Source organism: Ceratosolen solmsi, unplaced genomic scaffold (assembly GCF_000503995.2).
Source record: "Ceratosolen solmsi marchali unplaced genomic scaffold, CerSol_1.0 scaffold29, whole genome shotgun sequence".
Lineage (NCBI taxonomy): Eukaryota > Metazoa > Arthropoda > Insecta > Hymenoptera > Agaonidae > Ceratosolen > Ceratosolen solmsi.
Window position 1 is genome coordinate 5,762,535 of NW_011948417.1, and position 21,675 is coordinate 5,784,209.

Consider the following 21,675-nt stretch of genomic DNA (forward strand, 5'->3'; position numbering starts at 1 on the left):
CCAAGGATCGCGCGTCCACGAACCAAGTTGCGCGAAGGAGAGTGACTGAGATAAATGGCACGAAAGGGAGAAGGAAAAGCTACATGATGTTCGTTACGAAGAAAGTCGTCATCTTCTCTGACTTCTTCAGCAGAGAGAGAAAGATCTACTTTGAAGCAGGAGAGGAAGAGTGAGTGAGTGAGTGAGTGAGTGAGAGAGAGAGAGAGAGAGAGTGATTGAATGAGCGGCAGGGGGGAGAGGAGGAGAGGCAGCGGTTATTTCACGTACGGTACTTGTTATTATCGCACTGCGCGTCAACAATGTTTAATCGCCCAAACTTCTATTATAATCTTCACAGGCAAACACTTCTGAAATAAATTTTTAACACTGAATATTTGTTCTTGATTCTTTTTAAAGCTAGACACATTGCATCTTCAATTATCAAACTTATGCGTTGTTGCGTATATGTTTTTAAATTTTATTATCGGATGTTTTAAGAAATAATCGATATACTATCTTGTACAAATTTTTTATTTAAAGCAATTTTGAAAATAATTTTAATGCAACGAACATCAGATAATGTGAATAAGTATTATAACTAGTGCAGATTTTAGTTTTATTACTTATACTATTATTGAACTTACTGTTACTACCCTAACAGCTGGCATAATACCATTAATACCACTGTACAAGTGCTACATCTTGTACTGTTCCTTTTTATTTTTAATCGCAAGTCGAAACATGCCAAATATTTTTATAGATATAATATTTAAGTTGAACTCTAAATATTTCCACTGTATTTCAATAAATATAAACAAATTTCGATAATTTTCGAATATAAATAAATGTTTGAAGATTTTCACTATACATTAGAATATTAAAATATTCAATAAATTTATATTACTAACATAGAATTACAGTAATTTGTACTCTTAAAATATAATTAAATATTTAAGGTTTATGGAGTGAATTTTTTTCTCGATTATATCTCGATTTTATGAAAATAATAATTTAGAACGGACATTTTTATAAACATACATCTAGATAAATAAAAGACTGCAAAAATAAAAGAATCAAAGATTTTCTAAGCACGGAAATTTATATTGAAACAGCAAATTCGTTAGATATGATATTCCAACATTAATAGAATCATCAGTAGTAAATTATAATCTATTAATTTGCATAAAATTTTCAGTGTTTTATCATATATTATAATAAAGAAAGTATATTTTTGAACTATTTTTATCGAATATCCATGTAATATATATATATATATATATATAATTATATATAATATATATATATATATATATATATATATATATATATATATATATATATATTTATATAATATATATATATATATATATATATATATATATATATATATATACATTACCGAATATTTCAAAGTCGATCTTATACATCCTCTTTCATCTTTATTATATAGTTAATATTATGCTGTTGCAAAAACTTGTAATCGCAGATAATAATAGATTCTTTAAATATTCATTTTTATGCATATTTAGACAAAAACTATTTGACATTTGTATTTGGACTATGTAAAATAAACTAAAGATATATCTAACTGACCGATTCAATTAATTTTTGCTTTTACTTGTGATTCTGGCTGAACTGCGTGTTTATCAAGATTTTGTTACAATTTAATATATTTTTTTTTTTAATTTAAAATCATAATGCATTTATATATAGTAATAGTTTATTATAATTGAAATTAATCGTTATTATTTCGTCAGCCTTACATCCACATTATATTCATATTTTACATTTAATAATTACATTGTTGTTAATAATAATAATTAATCGCTTAAATTGATAAATTTCAATGCCATTATGATGCATTATTGTAACGGTACTTTTTAAATTAAGAAAAGGTATTCGCTCGGAAATAATTCCATAATCTTAAACCTATGTAAGTTCGGTCGGTGGCAAACTGGAATCGAGCGATTGTAATCTTGGAACAAAAAATACTTAATAAATTGAAAATAATAATATTTTGTAAGAGCGATATGAGTAACTTTAGAATTCAATAAAACAATAAAAATAAATAGACATAATAAGATCATCTTATTATTATTTAGAATGAAAAATTAAAAAAAAAAAAAAAGATTAATTATAAGTTATAATTATGATTTTCCATAAAAATACTATTATAAAAATATCTTATCATTGTAAGATATATAGAATATATTAATAATTCCGATAAAAAATCCATTATTTAGTAATAATTCTCATTGCTTAAATAACATTTATTATATAATAGTTTCATATAAAGTAACAAATAAAAAAATCTTAACTATATTTGTAATAATTTTAAATGAAACTGAGCAAATTATGATTATGTTAGGGTATAAAAACTTTTTTTAGTCATTTAACATTTATAGTACAAGTGCAGCTTCATGGATAGTACCCAAATTTCAGTTATTTTTATTTATTTTTGAAGAAAAATTTATAATAGAATTTACATCATTTAAAATCATTATTATCATTTAGTTATGTATCAGGAATTAACAATTTATAAATATGAATTTGGAAAATATTATTGAATAGATTGCTTAAATTATTAATCCACACGCTTTCTATTCGCTATCCCTCTGTCTTTCTCTCCCTCTCATTATTCCCCTTGCATGCTAAGTAACTTAATTTTCAATCGTAAGAAAATCAAAACAAGACACCGATGAATTTTAATTGTATAATATTTAGAATGCGAGTTCATATTATCATCGGCTTTCATTATTATTTTCAAAGAGTTACTATTCGCGTATAAGTAATTTCTTCTGAGAATTAAAAGATTTTTTTGAGGTCATCATAATAAGAGAATAATAAGCTTTATGAATAGAAAATAAGATACAAGAAAAATAATTTTCTTACGATATTGACAATTACAGTTTTCATTTTGTTATAAAGAGCAAGGAAACAACTAATGATATCAGGATTTTATTGTTAACAACAACGACAACAAAAAATGTTGACGAAAATGAATATTTATTATTTTCAATTATTTACATTAGTTCATTATTATTTACTTATAATTAATTTCATTATCAATATGTTTAAGCTAGAATTTATAATAATAATCCTTTAAATATTGAAAAATAAATAATTCAATGAAAAATAAAAAAAGCTTATTATTAGTCTTCAAATATATATATATATATATATTTTTTTTTTTTTTTTTTAATATAATTAGAGAAAAAATGATGCAATGCATTAGGACATTAAATAAGGAAAAATAAATTTGAAACGAATCTGTAACTTAAAATGATTTTATCATCTCCTGTTGAATACGTGACCATTCATTGGTAAATAGCTTAGTGAATGTAATGAGTGTATATAAAGAAATAAAGCTAAGGAGGTATTTTTTTTATTTTTTTTTTATTTTTTTTTTTTTTTGATTTTCCGGAATTTCCATGTTGGATGTTGCAAAACAGGACTATGTTTCGCTATAGAAATTTCCAAGAAAATATGATCCTTGACACACTTGAGAAGTATTATGTTACACAGATTCCTCGTCGTCTCGCGCAGATTGTTCCAGTAAAAGTCATTTTACTTCATTATAGTGATAACGGACATGGATAAAATATATGCTATTATTCATATATTTGAAAAGGCTAATGCACAATAGTTCCGCATAACCGACATTTAATCAAATAAATTATCATCTCTCTAAGTATATTTTAACTATAGTAATATTGAAAAAGTTTTTTGAATTGTTTATTAATTAATAATAATAAATTTGTAATATCCACTATTTATTCGCATTTCATTTAATAGCTAATTTAAAACTTTAAAAAAAATCGTATTACCCATCCTGTTTATCGAAGGTTTTTTTTAAACGACATATTTTTCCATTTTTAGATTTTTCTATTTTGCAAGTTTCATGTTTTTTTCTGTATTAAATTCTTACCAGTGAAAACGTATATAACAAATATACATTTTATATTTAAAAATATATATTGAATAAGTAATAAATTTAATGTAATAACTATATTATACATAGAAATGAGTGAAAAACGGATTTAACTATTGGTTTATCAAATCATTTTATAACTATCGTTTATTAGAAATAGTAAAAATTACAAAGTATGGTAAAAGATTAATTTTTGTTTGAAAAGATAATTTCTATTATTAATAAAATGTAATAAGTAAAATAATGATTAAATTGTCGATTATTTTTATGGATATATATTTTTTATATTTCTTATGTAATAAATTTTGTTTAACAAAAATATATAATAAAATAAATAATCAATTGTATGAAAAAGAAATTTATGACTCAAGTCTTACAAAAACATGAATTAGGTTTCTTATGAATTATGTTTCTTTCGTGATAATCTTTAGAGCCAGTAAATGAAATAATGAAAAAATGTTACAGAAATGCTAATGATCCAATTAAACGATTATCAAGAAATTATTTCCAATAAATTTTTACAATAAAAACGGACAAGCAAATGCTCTCAAATTAAGTGAATTATATTAGTCTTTGCGTTCAATGTTTACAATTGCTAATAATATATTGGGCACTGACTTCTGAAAGCTCTATGTACCCTCATAAGGCAAATAGAAAAAACAATTGCCTCGAGGTAGGATCACTCGAATTGGCCCACTAGTTCGGAGCGATGAGGTCCTGGCTCACTTTACAAACTGCGTTAAATAAATAAAGTAAAGCAAACTCGAGGAGGATAGTCCCGCGGGTCCAGGCTTGCAAGTTTGAATTGGTCAATGCGCCGCGGCTTGGCGACACGATTAAGAATCCAAGCGGGACAATCGGGAAAAAGCGAATATCTTAGCAACGGACGCGAGCAGCTCCTGTCCATCTCTCGTATCCGACCGATGCAGCCACCTCTCGAGACATTAGCGGGACTTTTCGAGCGTGTATCGCCCCCACGCTCCTTCCGCCTGAAGACAAAGAGGTACGTAAACAGCCAGCGGGAGAAGGACCAGCGACGGAGGAAGGGAGGTAAGATCCGCGAGGGACGAATCTGCATTTGCCCCCAGCCTCGGAAGAAGCAGCGGCACGATGGCCGCGCCTCCCAGCCTCTCCTCCGCTCCACTCAAGAAGGGCACACCGAGATCCGTTACTGTCAAACAGTGGCCGCTTCGTAGCTCGGGCCCCCTACCCCCTATCCCCCCTGCCCCGACCCGCCCCGTTCCACCATGCCCGCCTACGCGCGCGCGCCCGCCCGCACACACGCCCAACCCAGCGCAACACACGCACACACTTCCTACTCCGTCATCCAGGTCGTCCACACTCCTGCCCCCTGCCGCCGCCCCGCCGCCCGGCCCGCCAGTCCGCCCGTCCACCCGCCGCTCGCACCGGAGCCTCGCCGCGCACGTGAATCAATAGCATTAACCCGTTTCAGGCCATCGAGGAGCAGCGGGGGAGGGAGTGGACTCACCCTCTCCATTGTTGCTGGGCCTCGAGTATGTACGCGGGAGGGGCAGCAGCCGTAACAAGCTCGACGTATTTAGCCGCGCGGCTGCTGGCGCGGTTCCTCCCGGCCACCCCCGCGGACAGTGCTGGCCAGGATTCGAGATAGAACGTTAATGCGACTAAAGTGCAGTCGGCATCCGCTCGCGACATACCGTGAGAGTTCTGGTCCCGTTTCTCGGTCCGAGAGGGCTGCAATTGGAGCTGGTTACATCTTCGTCGAAGCTCCCCGACCCTACCACGTCCTACCCGGCGTAATATCGTTCGCGAAATATCCAGCTGAATGGCCGTGTCCGTGCACTTATCGCGATCCCCGCTTGGACGCCGAGACGACCTTCTTTCCGATCTACGCCGGACCTCCCCACCCTTTTCCCCACCCCAGATCTGTAAATTTGATTTGCAGTCTCTAAAGGAGTTGGCGGTAATCGTTCGCAGACCTCGGTTAGCGTTCACTGCCTAATCGATCGATTAGAATTTTCAAAAGTCACGCATCTCACACTTGCATCCCTCCTTCCCTCTGTGCTTGCTCATACCCGCGACACCCGCATCCTCTTCCTCCGCGTTCACCATGGTCATCGTCGCCACCTCCTCCTCGCCACTTTATGCTCATACACAACTCAATCAACTTTTCTCCTTAAAATTATGGATTATGAAGCTCGAACCTGCCACGTTAAGATCCTCCACTCAATGTTCGCATTAAATTCTTTAGATATTAATCATTATAATTGATATTATTTATATAGATAATGTCTGGACATGATTAAGCTTCGGCTAAAATTAATAAATTGCTTATATTAGTCAACATCGTAATTGACGATATAGCGATCTAGTTGTTGGAAGGTACTTACTTATCCACGGATATAAGAATTATTAAAGTATTCCTACATTTGATTGAATTTTATTAAAACTTGTCGAAGCTTCAATAATGTTGACTAATTAGTTATGATATACGTAAAAGGTAAATTAATTTCTTCGGGCACAATTGAATATATTTAGTAGTCATATCATATATTTAATTTCTGAAAATAAAATAATATTGAAGAGGAAATTAAGTTATAATCGCAACAGATGAGACAGATGCGACAACTAAATTAAATGATGCGTATAATTTTAAAATACATCGGCTTCCTTCGAGAAATTTCTTTCGAATGCTGTAAAAGTTAATTACTTTTTAATATTAACCTTCATTTGATTAAAAAAATTGAAAAGTTTGAGAATTACTTTAAATTATTGAGATTTGTCAATACATTTTTCCTAGATTCATAAGAATAGTTTCAAATGCTTATTTATATAAATAAATAGCGATTACGTTTGCGAAAACTTTTACTATTTTTCTCATTGAAAAAATTCACTCTTCTATTAGATTTTTAGTTTACGATAATATGATATTGCAAGTATTTCAATGATCGATTTAATTTGATCTAATTGAAGAAAATTAATTGACGTTAAATTATTTCACTTTCCCATTGCAGATAGATTAACTTGTCACACCAACAAAATTAATTCAATTCATTGTTATCGTATATGTTTTTTAATTTATCAAACTTTTTCTACTAATAGCTATTTTCAAATAACTCCATTTAAAAGCAAAGTTACCAATATTGTGGATAAAAGAGTACAATGATGTTATGATGGTTTAGTAACGGTAAAATATAACTAAAATAGGAATTTATCTGATTTTTCCAAATAGTTGTTTCATTTATAATGTAAAAAATTTCTATAATAAAAAAAGCGATAAAGTTGCAGAACCCCAGATATACTTATATAGTAATTATTTTTCTTATATACTGCCACTAATGACTGTTGTTGTATATATATTAAATATAGTTAAATATACAAATACTTATATCAATTTTTAATTTTACAACCACACACCTCCAGCAAAATCATTTATGAAAATCATCTCGCAGGTACATAGTAGTAAATAATTTTTTGCGCACTAAGATACAAGTGCAAAGGATGCTGTCGAGTGGAAATGAAAAGATTTGCCAACTCTTAGCATGTTCACAAAACAATCGACTTTTCCATTTAGTCAGAGCTCGATTCAAGGAGCTCACCAAACAACTAAAGAGACCGCGAGCCGTCGGACAGTCCTATCTTCACCGGCACCGCCTCCTAACTCTATCTCTCCTTTTGTTTCTCTCTCTCACTCTCTCTCTCTCTCTCTCTCTCTCTCTCTCTGCTTTTCCTTGTTTCACATTCTACACGATACTACTCCTCCGATCCTCATTGTTGGATGCCTTTCGTTTGCCCCCCCCCCCGCCCCGCAACCCATTTAGATACATGAACAAACACATACAAGAAAATGCGCACGCATACGCATAGAATGAGAGAGAGAGAGAGAGTTAGATGGAGTTAGAGAGAGAGAGAGAGAGAGAGAGAGAGAGAGAGAGGACATGGTTGCCAACATTACGTCAGAATCGGTGGTTAAGCTGGGCATTGATTTTGCATATACAGTTCCTCGCGTCATTTGTGTTAGACATGCTCCTTCCTCTTTCAGCGAACACAGATTTCCTTCAAGATATGTACAGGCCAGTACCACCCTCTTAAGATATAGAGTACGAAGTGCGACAATAATTTCAATCATTCTGGTCATGTTTATTCGGTGTTTTCATAAAAATAATAAAATTCTTCATTCAGTATCAATCATAAATAGTTCTATATGTATATCAAATTACAATAAACATTATATTTAAAAGGATAATAGAATGATAATTTTGCTTAACACTAGTATTATTTAACCATCCCAAATCTATATAAATATTAATGAATTCTCTTAGGTTATTATGAACTTTATATATAGTATTTATAAACAGTATTTAATTAACTGTGTAATGCTTATGTATGTGATTTATTATTATTTATATTTAACCGAACTTAAACTGCATGAAAATATTATCCAAATTTATATAATAATAATCCCATATATATTCACTAGATAATAATTTAATTTGATTTATCATTATATTAATTATACTTATTATGAAAAGATATAATTATAAATAAAAATAATGTACGTTCAGAAGATCTTACAATATTAGTAAACGGTGATATGTATTTTATAATACAAATTCAAAAATGTCTTAAATTTTCCTACATGTTCTTAAAAAAGAATAAATTTCTTGAAACAATAAGAACTAAATGAAATATATTTTATGGACTTATTATTAGAATTTAAGATTGTATTTGCATTATTAATAATTCAACGAGTCTATATGCAATATTTGTAACATTACATTTGACTTATAAAACAAAATAATAAGAATACAATTCATGAACTTATATGCGAATTAAATATATAATTATAATATTCAATGTGATTTCATAACGTACAATACCAAGTATGTATAATAAGTTGTGTTTTGTTATTAAATATTAACAAATAAAACTTTAGTACAGTACAACAGAATTTTTCAAAATATTTTTATCTATAAGAATAATTATAACGGTAAACCAGATTTTCATCAGAGATTTATACAAATTTTCTATTTTTTAACAAAATATATTATTGCTTCTATATAAATAATAATATATTATAAGATAATTATATATATATATATATATATATATATATATATATATATATATATATATATATATATATATATATATATATATATAAATTTATAAATAGAAATTTTTATTTTATAATTCTTAATTTAATTTAGATAATATATGAAATAATAATACATTTAATTTATGTAACTTAAAATAATATAAATATTCATTACAATATATTTATTGTATCTAACAAAAAACTATTATTATTATTGTTATGGTATGCTATTATTCAATTCACAATATATATGATATTTAAATAATAAAATTATTATTATAAGCACAATATTGTGTTAAAATTTCTTGTTGTTAATTCTTGAAAAATAATACCAGCAATTTATCAGTTAACTTTTGATTTATGCTTTAATATGATAAATAAAATTAAATGGAATACTTTTTATTTTAGTATTTCTTTAGTATGGAATATATATTTTATGGAATGTACGGTAATTTCTACAAATTTATACTAGGAAAATATGTTATGAAATTTTTATCTAATACTCACTAGTTGGTCTATACTAATATTGTAATATTTGAATGTAAACGTTTTCAATATTCATTAAAATTCACAAATATATGATCTTTCAGATACTTATATATCAATCACTATTACATATTAAAGAAAACTGAATAATTACTATAAATTGAATATCAAATATAGTGACATAATACATCCAAGTATATATTAAATAAATTCCAAGTTCGAAAATAAATATATATAAAAAAAAGAAAAAATTTGAATTACTGAAATATTCTCTTTCTCTCTCTCTCTCTCTCTCTCTCTCTCTCTCTCTCTGTCTATCTCTTCATCTGACTTTATGAAGCGCACTGATTCGTATAGTTGAATCGAAAGAGCTGCTCCATCTTCTTTAGATTCCATTAATCGTGATCGCCAAATTGATGCATTCACCGCTTTTCAAAAAAAAAACTTCCACTTTCATTGAAATTTAGGCCGCCGAATGAGTGCACGTCCCTTGGTCGCTATACGAAAGCGATCAAAGCTCCGACCGCAGGACAATCGGTGCTGCTGCACGTGTGCGATCGGTTTGCTGCTCCCATATCCGCTAAGAGCGGATCGTGCCAAAGGCAAAAAAGGAAATGAAAGCGAAAAAAGTAAGGTACTCGAGAACCTAGAAGAAATAAAGCAGAAGCTTGATGAAAACTATTCCCCCGAGCTTCGCGTTGTGGCGATGAGAGGAAGGGAAACAGAGAGAGAGAGAGAGAGAGAGAGAGAGAGAGAGCATACGCGAATCAGAGAGCAAGAAGGGAGAAGGTTGACTAACCGGATGTGGACTGCGGTCTTTGTCATGCATCACTGATCCTTAGCACGTATAAGCCCAGATACGTGAGCGTAAGTGTATATGTGCCGGCATTGGCCAGATTTATTTTGACCTCCATTGTTCGACGGAAGCGATCTTCGTTATCGGTTGTGTGCTCGTAGAAAAGCAACCTACTTAGTCTTGTTCTGCGCTTATTTTTCGTATGGGGTTTATTCAATGTGTTCTGTCGTAATGAGCCTGAATAAACTGAATGTTGAGCGATTCGAAAATGAAAACAGATATGCGATCGTGAATCGATTACAAGTTAATCGTACGGATGTTCGGATGTATCGAGTTGATTCGATAAGGTAGGCAAGAGACGCTCTGATAATTTGATTGTCCAGCAATTTTGCAATGAAGCATCCTCTTTCATATTTTGTTTGTTTGTTTTTTTTTTTTTTTCATATTATGCTAATCTTATTATTAATGTCCGTAGAAATTTTTTTATAGATTTTATGCACTTTTTTTTATCCTGAGAACTACTATAAATATTAATACTATTAATATTATATTATAAATTGCTATATTATATTGCTATTATTTGAAATTGAAATCAGATTATACATTTGATATATCTCTTTTATTGATTTTATCGTTTTTATAATTTCACATTCAGATAAAATCTCAGTGAAGATGAAATATGTTCAATATTTGAAATTAATTTCGAAAATTAAACAACAATTATTGCTTTATTATTTCGTACTATGAGATCATTAATGTATAAGAATAAAAAATTTTAGTTAAAAATGTAAATCAATATTAACAATATCATTTAAACATTAGTTTTTTAAAATATAAAAATATTTGATAATATATTTATGTTCAAAGATAAAAATGTGACTAATTGTATTATTAATATGCATATATATATATATATATATATATATATATATATATCTAAAGAACCATTTAATTTATAAAGAAAAATGCTGAGTATTTGATTCTAAACTAAATTTTTTAATAATATATTATAAGTTTAAAATATACAACTAATTCATTTATTGTAAGAGGCCTAATATTCTAAGAGTCTAAATAATCAAGAATATATTTGTATATGAAATCATTAACATCACATCCCATTCATAAATGAGTCTATTTACTTATAAAAGAAATTTAGATCCACTTAAAAATGAATTCTATATTGTATGTTGTATTAAAACTATAAATTATTTAAGAAAAAAATTATACTGAATACATTGGTGTGATCGTTTCCTCCTTAAAACAGTAGTTATTTTAAGTAATAATTATAACTATAAAACCAACATTGATATAAGCTCTATATTATATCTATGTAATCAATTAAAATTTATTGTACTAATTATTATCTCTTAAAAATTACGCATAACTTTTTTATCTATAGAATAAGTTTTTTATTCACGAAAATTTGATTTTAAATGTCAATTGTAGGATATTCATAATAAGTCACGTACCAGTGTGAAGTGGGATTGAGGCAGTTAAACACTATAACGCTAAAAGTATATGACTATAAGGAAATCAAAAGTATGATAGATGAGAACTAAAGAAAGATAAAAAGAAAATAAGCCAATGATATCGGAGAGAAAGAATATATGTGTAAAAGCTAAAAATGAGAGAATACTTTTATAAAGAACATACTACGAAATATGTAATATCTCTAGTTATATATATATATATATATATATATATATATATATATATATATATATATATATATTGCTTGTGTGGATATACGCACACAAGTATATAAGTATATAAGCCTATGTATGAAGGAAATACGTACTGTATAGAAAGTACCAAATTTTTTCGCAACTATAAAAATGATTAAAACGTGAATGTTCGTAGTATATTTTAATATTTTGAATATAAATGTTTATATTAATAATAATTTGTTGGAAATCTAATGTAAATATTTTAAAATATTTATAAATACGTTCTCAATCATTATTTTACCTTTCTTCGCATTTTCAATAGGGTACACTTGTTCAATTATTAAAAACACATTCTACAAATATCAATATTAATTGAAAATTCATGCAATATAATTTATATTGCAGATTTTTACTGGTCGAATAAATGACTTCTTCTTAACTATTTGTATTATTTTAAAATTTATAAAAATATTAAATATTTTTAAGCAGAATTTTTAAATATACGTTGGTATTAATTCAATTCTTTTCTCTACTCTGTTATTACTGATAGAAAATCTTGAGATACTTGTTGCTAAAAGCATGTTACTGTTGCCATAAACATAATTTTATATTATTTATATATTGATTTAATACGCATAAGTGATTAATGCACGAGAAAGTTGTCAATACTATAGATGAAAATATTGTACAAAGCATTAACTTTCATCAAATATATACAAAGTTTTTTTTAATTTCGTTGGCGATTCTGACTTGATGCATATCGTTATAAATGAAAATGGCAAATAAATGCTGGAGTTTCGCTATCTCGAATTTTAAAAAGTTACTTCGTCGGCAATGCGCCAGCAGAATCGAAGGTTTAGATTCGGCGCGTAAAAAAATAGACACGCGAGCTATTAAGGAGTCACGCACATGAATGAAGGAGCGAGAATAGAAATGAGTATATATGTAGTAAGAGAGAATGCGTGTGTGTGTGTGTGTATGTGTGTGTGTGTGTGTGTGTGTGAGAGAGAGAGAGAGAGGAGATTGGAGAAAGGTCGCAGGCATCCACCATAACAAATTATAAAGGACAGTAGAGTGAGTTTTTATGCTCTCGCCGTGTGGCGTCGTCCCTCCGTCCCTTAATTCTAATCAGCGGCTGATGTCATCGGCAGCAGCGGCTGTGGCATGAGGGACAATGGCAACGAAGCGCGAACAGATCGATTTTTCCATGGGGCGCCGCTTTCTTATACGAATGTAACGCAAATTCGTAGCCTTACTTAAAGTTACTCAGTTGACATATGCGTGATTTTTTTTTTGTTTTTTTTTTTCTTTTGTTTTGCCAAGATTCGACAATGAGTATCAACAATACGTGTCTTTAATACCGCATAATATTATAGTTTATGACGTTGTTTCGAGAAATTGACGCGTCAATGTATTTGATAAGATCGGTAGATTAAGAATTTTCCAAGGCACGAGACGCGCTTTCTTGGGTGATGTATGGAGGAAACACAAAACATAAAGTATATCACCTAATTTAACTTCGCATCGTTGAATTGTATTCTATGATGCTATTAGTTGTACAAGCAATTTTTTATCAATGAATTTGTCAGATTATAAATAAACAAACTTCTCATTTACATATATTACAATTACGAATTACGTACTTAAAAGTACACACATGCGCGCGCGCGCACACACACAATGCTACCGCGCTACTACAAGCGTTTGTTTGTTGTGTGCGTATTTGTGCGCGTACGCGCACATGTGCAGATTGTACGTTTGCAAACATTAAATATAATATTCAAAAAAGGCAAAAAAATTTCAAAATGTTTCAATACTCCATCGTCACGAGTACAACTATTAATATTATAAAAAGACAATCATTACGTTTTTGTCAATTAACAGCTGCTAAATAATCACCATTGATCTATTAATCAAGAATTACAATATAATTTTTACGAAAGCGTATAACATATTTTCTTTTAATTAATGAATTAATTAAAAGTTGTATTACTATATTCATAATTATCTTATCATTATCATATATCTATGATAGTGTACATTAGTGTAGTATGACATTAATATAGGAGCGTCGAGGTATTATTTTCTTTTAAAAGTTTATAATTTCTCATTAAATTAACAATCTTTGTACTGTATAATATATTTTATTATATAATTAACACTATTAGATATAAATTATTTCTAACTAAAGATACAAAATCGTGCGAGTAAAATAAAAATTTCTTATCATTTTATATAGTATTCAGTTGTAATCGAATATATATATTTGTGAAAGAGATTAAAATAATTTGAATGTAAAGTCGATAATTAATTATAAAATCATAAAATTATTCATATTCCAATGTCATATATCATGTAATTTCATTTTGAAATTTTATTTTTGTAATTTTATAATTAATAATGCATACATTTTTCCAAACTATATAAAAATAGAAAAGCTGGCCGTTTTAAGTATTTGAAATATACATTAAAAATGCACACATAATTGTACAAGATATTTTTTTTTTTTGTTAAACATATTGATTTTATTAGTAAAATTTTATTTTATACTTTAAATATTACATAACAAATTTTTATTGTCATCGAATGCTTTATTCCTTTTTCCTTGGAAAATTCCTTTCCCAAGATACGAATATGTCATCGTATTATATTCCGAAGTGATTCTAAAGTGTCTATCATTTGAATAAACTCAATCTTCAAGAGCCCAGTGAAAACGTCATCGACAAGGACACGGATGAACATATATAAATATGGACAGATTATAAAACCGAATGGAAATATGTGCGAGATCGAGCATTTAGTATGGACATTGGTTAATTTGGATAAAGAGATAACAGGAATAAAATTGAAATGTCTCGTCACTATTTGTCATTATTGCGTATTTATAATTTATTCATTCAATTGGCAATTAAATATCATCGGGATAAGTAACGATCCATTAATTATTTATTTATGTTAATATTACGAAATGTAAGCCTCAGATTTTCTTAATTTGCGCAATAATAAAATCCAACACAGGCAAAATATAATATTTAATATTTAAGAATATTTCCATTAAGATTTTTTCCTACTTTGTACATTAATGAGTATATAGAAATTTCGTGTGAATATAAAATAATACTTTATGGATCAAAAGCAAAAATGTGCGTTCCAGTTTGAAAGTAAGCGGCAAAGAAATTACAGATAATTAACCGAGATTTAATACTTGATCCTAATTCTCCTTAACTCACTTAAAAGAATAGTAATTCAAATGCATTATAATTCATTATTAATTACTCCAATTATAATTGAATAATTGAAAGTTAATCTAATTCAACGTCATTTTCATTCATTCTTTCCGATGTTTAAAAGATTTTTAATTTATATTGTCATGTCATTGGCCGATAAAATCTAAAGTTTCAAATTCATTATTAAAAATAGAATTAATTTTAATATTTAACAAATATAATTCTAATTTTTATAAATATCATATCGATACATTTGATAGACAATATTTGCAAATTACTTGTATTTATCTAATTTTATCTATATTCTACAATCTATATTTACATTTGCATTTTCGTTATTAACAACAATTTATTTAAAATCTCATAATAAATTTTTACTTTCAATATTTGACAATATTTTCTTTTTTCATATATGCTACAAATTGTAATAAATAGAAAATTAATTGCCGATCTCTAAATGATACTTACCAAAACACCACTTATAACTACTTACACCGGATAAGTAGTTTTAAGTTGGTAAGTATACTTGCAGTCTCTAGTTAATATTGTTTACAAGTATTTACTATGTAAATAAATATGTGTGTGTTCACGTGTATTTGTTAACGGGTCATTTCTTTACATTGTTCACTATATGTTATACAAATTTTGTCTTATCGGTAGTGATACTATATGAGTGAATGTTAAATTGAATAATGAGATCTGCATTTCATAGTTAACGATGAAATAATAAATACATGAGAACTTCTAATTAATAAATGTTATTGTTGAATAACGATTAACTCATCGTTCCATAATGTCAACGTAACTTTATCGTTTAATGACAATATTAATATTTAACAAATAGGCTACATTTGTCATAGTCGTCATTGTATAAGAACGTCATCGGGCATTAATGAAAAATATGTTCTATTGAATGTTAGGAATTGCCTTTAGTCCTTGGTGCGTAAGCTTTTAATAATGGAATAGAAAATATCCTTCTGCTGTATCCTTCACGAGCAATTAATGGCATAGTAAATATACATGAAAATAATTAGCGATTAAAGGCATAAAGTTAGTATAACTTGTATTTAGGCATCGGCTAGAGAAGCTTCCGCGTACGTTATACGAAACTACTCGTACCCACATACCGTCGACACAGTGATATGCGCTAGTTCGCACCCACACACGTGCACGCGAGAGCACAAGAATACTCGCGCGTGTTTACATCAGCTCTCACAGTCTGTACTGGTGGTCGTCAGACGGGGACGTGAGAGCCCTTGTATATTCGTATACGTGTCTACGATTGAGAAAAGCGAAGGGTGGGAGGTTGCTACAGAGAAAAGGAGAGAAAGAGTTGCCGTGGGGTGAATGAGAGGTTGGCTCGTCGCGGCGCGAGGAGGCAAAAAGGAGGCAAAAAGGAGGCATGAGTGGAAGAAAGGAGGAGGATGAAGAGGAGGAGGAGGAGGAGGAGGAGGAGGAGGAGGAGGAGGAGGATGAGGACGGGGGGGGTTAAGAGGGGGAGGAGGGTGAGAGAAAAAGGAAGAAGGATGCGAGAAGACTGAGGAGACATTGAGGGTGGTACGTACGAATACACACGTATACGCGCACGCACACCGCGTATAGGCTCGTAGTTGTATATGTACAGGCTATGCACGAAGAGCGTTCATCAGCCTCGAGGTTTTAAATACGAGCCCGAGGAAGGGAAGTAAGGAAGATACCTCGCCCTGCGCCGTCGCTGCCGCCACCGCCGCCGCCGCCGCCACCGCCACCCCCAGCCCCGCCCCCGGTCCCGCGACGCAACGCTCCCTCTTCTTTCTCCGCCTGGCTCTTACCCCATCCGCGCGCGGCAGTGACGGATTGATTAAAAATATAAGGGGGCGAAAAGCGAGAGCAGCCATCGGGCGCCCGTGAATTTTCTGATGGCTTCTAATTAGAAGCTAGGACAATTTTTTTTCAGCCGCCCTTTTCCTCTTTTCGCTAGCCCCGCAATGTCGAAGACTAAAGCCGATAACGGCCACGCAGAAACGATTGAGTGCTAAAGAGGTGGGGGGAGTGAGCGAAGTAAGGACAAGTCGATGGGGAATTAGCGCTTGCTATGGCGCGTTACGTAATCTCGTAATGCGTGATATGTCTATGTGTGAGAGGGTAGAAGTGTGCTTTGAAATTTGCATGCATTTGAAGCGACTTAACTATCGGTTAAGAATATTGGAAAAATTATACGATACAGCCTTATACAAAAGATAGTACTACATCGTTGTATTTTTATTTATGGTGAAAGACATAAATATTCAAGTAAGCTTTATTCTTCTTAGTAGTGATAGGTTTTTGAAATTTATATCCCGAAAGAGAATTAATGCTTATATCTACATATATAACTAATGAATATGCATTATTTGTAGATTTTTATTTATATCATTGATAAGTATTCGTAAATAGTTTGAAACGATACCGCGAAGAAATGTTTTGGCGATATATTTATGCGAAGATTACTTGACTGAATCAGTCAATTAGTTATATCATAATAGAATGAAAATATCATAATAATCATGTTATACTTAATAAACAATACTTAATAAACAATCATTTAAGAGAATTTTTAAACACCATATTCATTTCAATATAATTATTAAAATTTTATCAATAAACAATTTTTTGTTGTTATTGATTCATCTTATACTGGAGTTTAAAGAAATTTTTTACGAAGACTATGCTTTTCATGTTTAAAAATTTTAATATTTAAATATTGGAAAAGAAAGATTTTAGAAGAAACAAACAAAGAACATTTCTTTCTTTGAAAAGTGAGCACAACATAAATTAATTGCAAGTTGTAAAGCTGTACGAGCTACTTAAAAAATATTCAATATTAAAATCTTAATGTCTAAGGGTATTGTGAAAATATATCACATGCGTCTCTTTGTCTTTGTGTACCAGCACATATATGTCATTAAGGGTTGGCTTCGGTGCACGAAAAAAGCTCGTTCCCAGTGACTCGCGGATTTACGAAAGTTGGTTTATCGAGCCGCTAAACAATAGTTATGTCGAAATAAGAATAATGACTCGAACAACGGTTGTATCTGAAAACGGATTGCCATTGTTGTCATATTGTTTAATTTAAAGAGTTGAAATATTATGAATAAGCTTGTATTTTTTCTCTCGAATTCATCAAGTGTATAAGCTGCTAAAAATGTACATTTTACATCAATATCAATTATTTCTATATATATATATATATATATATATATATATATATGTATGTACAAATTGTTTAATACAAACTAAATTAATACATAAGCTATAGTTATTTTAATTTATTTTTTTTTTTCATTATACATTTATTGATTTTTCTTTAAGCTTTTATGACAGTGGTCGAATGAACTTTTTAAACGAAAAATTGCAATTAATTAAAATATATAGTATATTTATTTATATTATTTGGTACAAATATACTAGCAATTATTTAAATTAAAAAACAATTGATATTAGTGTGAAATTATAATATCTTACTAATTACATAAATACAATATACATTTGTAATATGCGTTCGTTTAAATTTTTAGTTAATATTATGCATTCTGCTAATGACTAAGCAATTAAACAGCAATTTCGACAAAGCTTTCGCAGCTCATAATTAGTATTTCCTATGGTATTTTTATTTCATATATTTTCCTTTTTTATATCATTATTATTGATTTGAATTGTATTTATAAATTTCTCATTACAATATTTAATTAAAAAATTTATTTCACAGTTTATATTAAATAACTAAATAAGTATATACATAGGTGTGATTTTTTTTTATATTCGTAACCATTAACATAATTAAATTCTTTATATTTAGAGAGACATCTACGAATCATAGGAAGATATATATCATTTAAACATAATAAAATTTATTTAATTGTGATTTCCAAATTGTGTTTGTGATAAACTTCGAATAGAGCAGCACGTGATATATGTGAAGGGTAAATATAATGTAATTGATCATTAATGATTGGAATTCTTTAATATCGTTGATTATAAGTTCCTAATTTGCATTGAGTAAAAACGTTGGGGTAACTTTATTTGCACAAGCGCAAACGAGAATACACGCAAGACTTGGAATAAGATCAGCTCGATTTCTCGTTTCCCTCCTTAATATCCCTCGACCGTATAAAGAGTCTCGACGCGCCCGAGCGTAGCAAAGCGCGGGAAAACAAACACATCCTTGCCATCCAGTGCTCCTATGCACTCTTTCTCTCCTCCCCCCCCCTCTACTTCTATATACTCGCTTATAGGATTCGCGCCGTACGTGCCTCTTGAAATTGGTTAAGTCGACCCTGGTCTCTGTCTCCCTCACGCCCCCCTCCCCCCTCTCACTTCACCTCTTTTTTTCCACGCTCATTTGCCTTCTTCCCTTCTTACATCGAGGGTGCCTACTCCTCTCTTTATCTTACTTTTTCTTCATTCCTCTTTTTTCATCTCTTTACTCGGTTTAAGTTTTTATGTTCTGTCTTAATTTTTTAATGAAAGTGACATGTCATTTTTTTTAAATTATAGGAAATATCTACAAATTTACAATTTTCACAAATGTTTCGATAGTATTTTGAATTCGAGTCTAATTGTTATACTACGATTATAATAATTTTGGCCTATAAATCAATGTATTATGTTATTGTGATTTTCATAATACGACATATGAAAAAATAAATATGTACGCCTTTATTTATAGTTGCGATAGCTAATGATACGTAACATATTAATTAATATCCATATATTTGTATTAATAGTGCATATGGAATTATAAGCATATATCATTTATTTTGAAGAAAATGTATTATCATCCAAAAGGCCGAATACTTCTTAATATATGGTTCATTAATAATTCTTTATTATTTATAATTGTTTTATTATTGAAAATAGTGAGTCATATATTATTGGAATAATATGTATTAAAAATTGTAGGAATCTGTAAAATCTGTAGAAATTGCTAGCTTGCTAGATAGAAGCAATATTTTTTCATGTGTCTTAAAAAAATTGACAAACCCTTCGATAGCGTACAAATAATGTCAGTACGTAAGACTATTAATATTATCATTCACATGAGCCATTCAAAATTATTTCAAAATCGATTCCTAATAATCAGTTTTTTTTTTTTTTTTTTTTTGTTTGTTAATGATAAGCGTAGGTCTAAAAACGTCACGCCATTGAAGGTCCATCAAGAGTTGAAAAGTCTTTGATTCAGCGTAACCTCGAAGCGTTAGAAAGCCATTAAATTGAATGAGAGCGAGAAAGTTTTGACCCATGAAGAAACTCGCGCAGTACCATCGAAGCGGCTTGGCGTGCGTAGTTTTAAATAGTCTGTACGGGTGTGAGCGGGCGCGCGTGTTTGTCGGGTATTCGTTGGGGGACGCGCATACCCGGATAGAGAAAGAAGTCGGCGGACGAAGATAGATGGAGTGAGTGAGTGAGTGGATGAATGAGTGAGTGAGCCAGAGAGAGAAAGTGAGTTACACAGAGAGAGAGGGAGAGAGAGAGAGAGGGAGAGAGAGAGAGAGAGAGTGAGAGAGGGAGGGAGGGACAGAGAGGTAAAAGTAGAAAGAGAGAAGATAAAGGAAGGTGAGAGAGAGAGAGAGAGAGAGTGAGGGGGGGGGTAAGAAAAAGCGAGCGCTGCCGTCGGAGATAAGACGCAAACGAACCCCTACCTACTGCCTTTTTCGCCCTCTACTTTACTCCGCATGTCTCGATCGATAACACCACGCGGAAAATTCGAAAGTAAGATGCAATTAAACAGCAAGCGAGGGTAAGCAAGAAAAGGGGTGAGTTTTCCAGGCTCGTCGTGCCTTCTTCCTCTTCTCCCTGCTCTCAATCTATCTCAGTTTCTCTTCCCTATACCTCGATTTATATAGCAGCTCAGAGCCTCGCCCTTCCTTCTTCCTCCTTCGATTTTCTTCTGCATCTCTGTATCTTCTTCTATTTCTCTTTCTCCCCTTTTTACGAGACAGAAACAGCGAAAGAGAGAGAACGGGATAGTGGAGTTTTCTATGAGAAGGGAAGCGACGGCGCCAGCAACCCTTTTTCTCTCTCCCTGCAACCTCTATTCCCGCGTCCCGCAACCCGTTCACGAGTATTTATATTTGAGAGAGCGTCTTAAGGCTTTGTCTTTCCTCCTTACTCGCATGTCCATCCCTATATCTCTGTCTTTCGTTCCTTCGATGGCCTAGGAGCTGACTCTACTTCTTCTCTCGTCCTCCGTGACGTCACTTTAAATACTCTTTTTCAGACTCGGAGGATACTAGTGGGGCGAATGAAAAAGGACGGACGATGGGATGGTGGAGGAGGAGGAGGAGGAGGAGGAGGAGGGTGGCTGATGGGTCTAGCGCAATTGGTAGGCAGAGGGGTTAACGCTAGAGATGGACCTCCTTTTCCTTCGCATTTTCCTTCTCTTCTTCTTCCCTCTCCGCGACTTGTCATCTCTTCCTCTTCTTTTAGCGCCCGTCGAGGTGGGAGCTTTATCCTATCCTTGTTTCCTTTTTAAGTTTTCGGCGCGTTTCTCG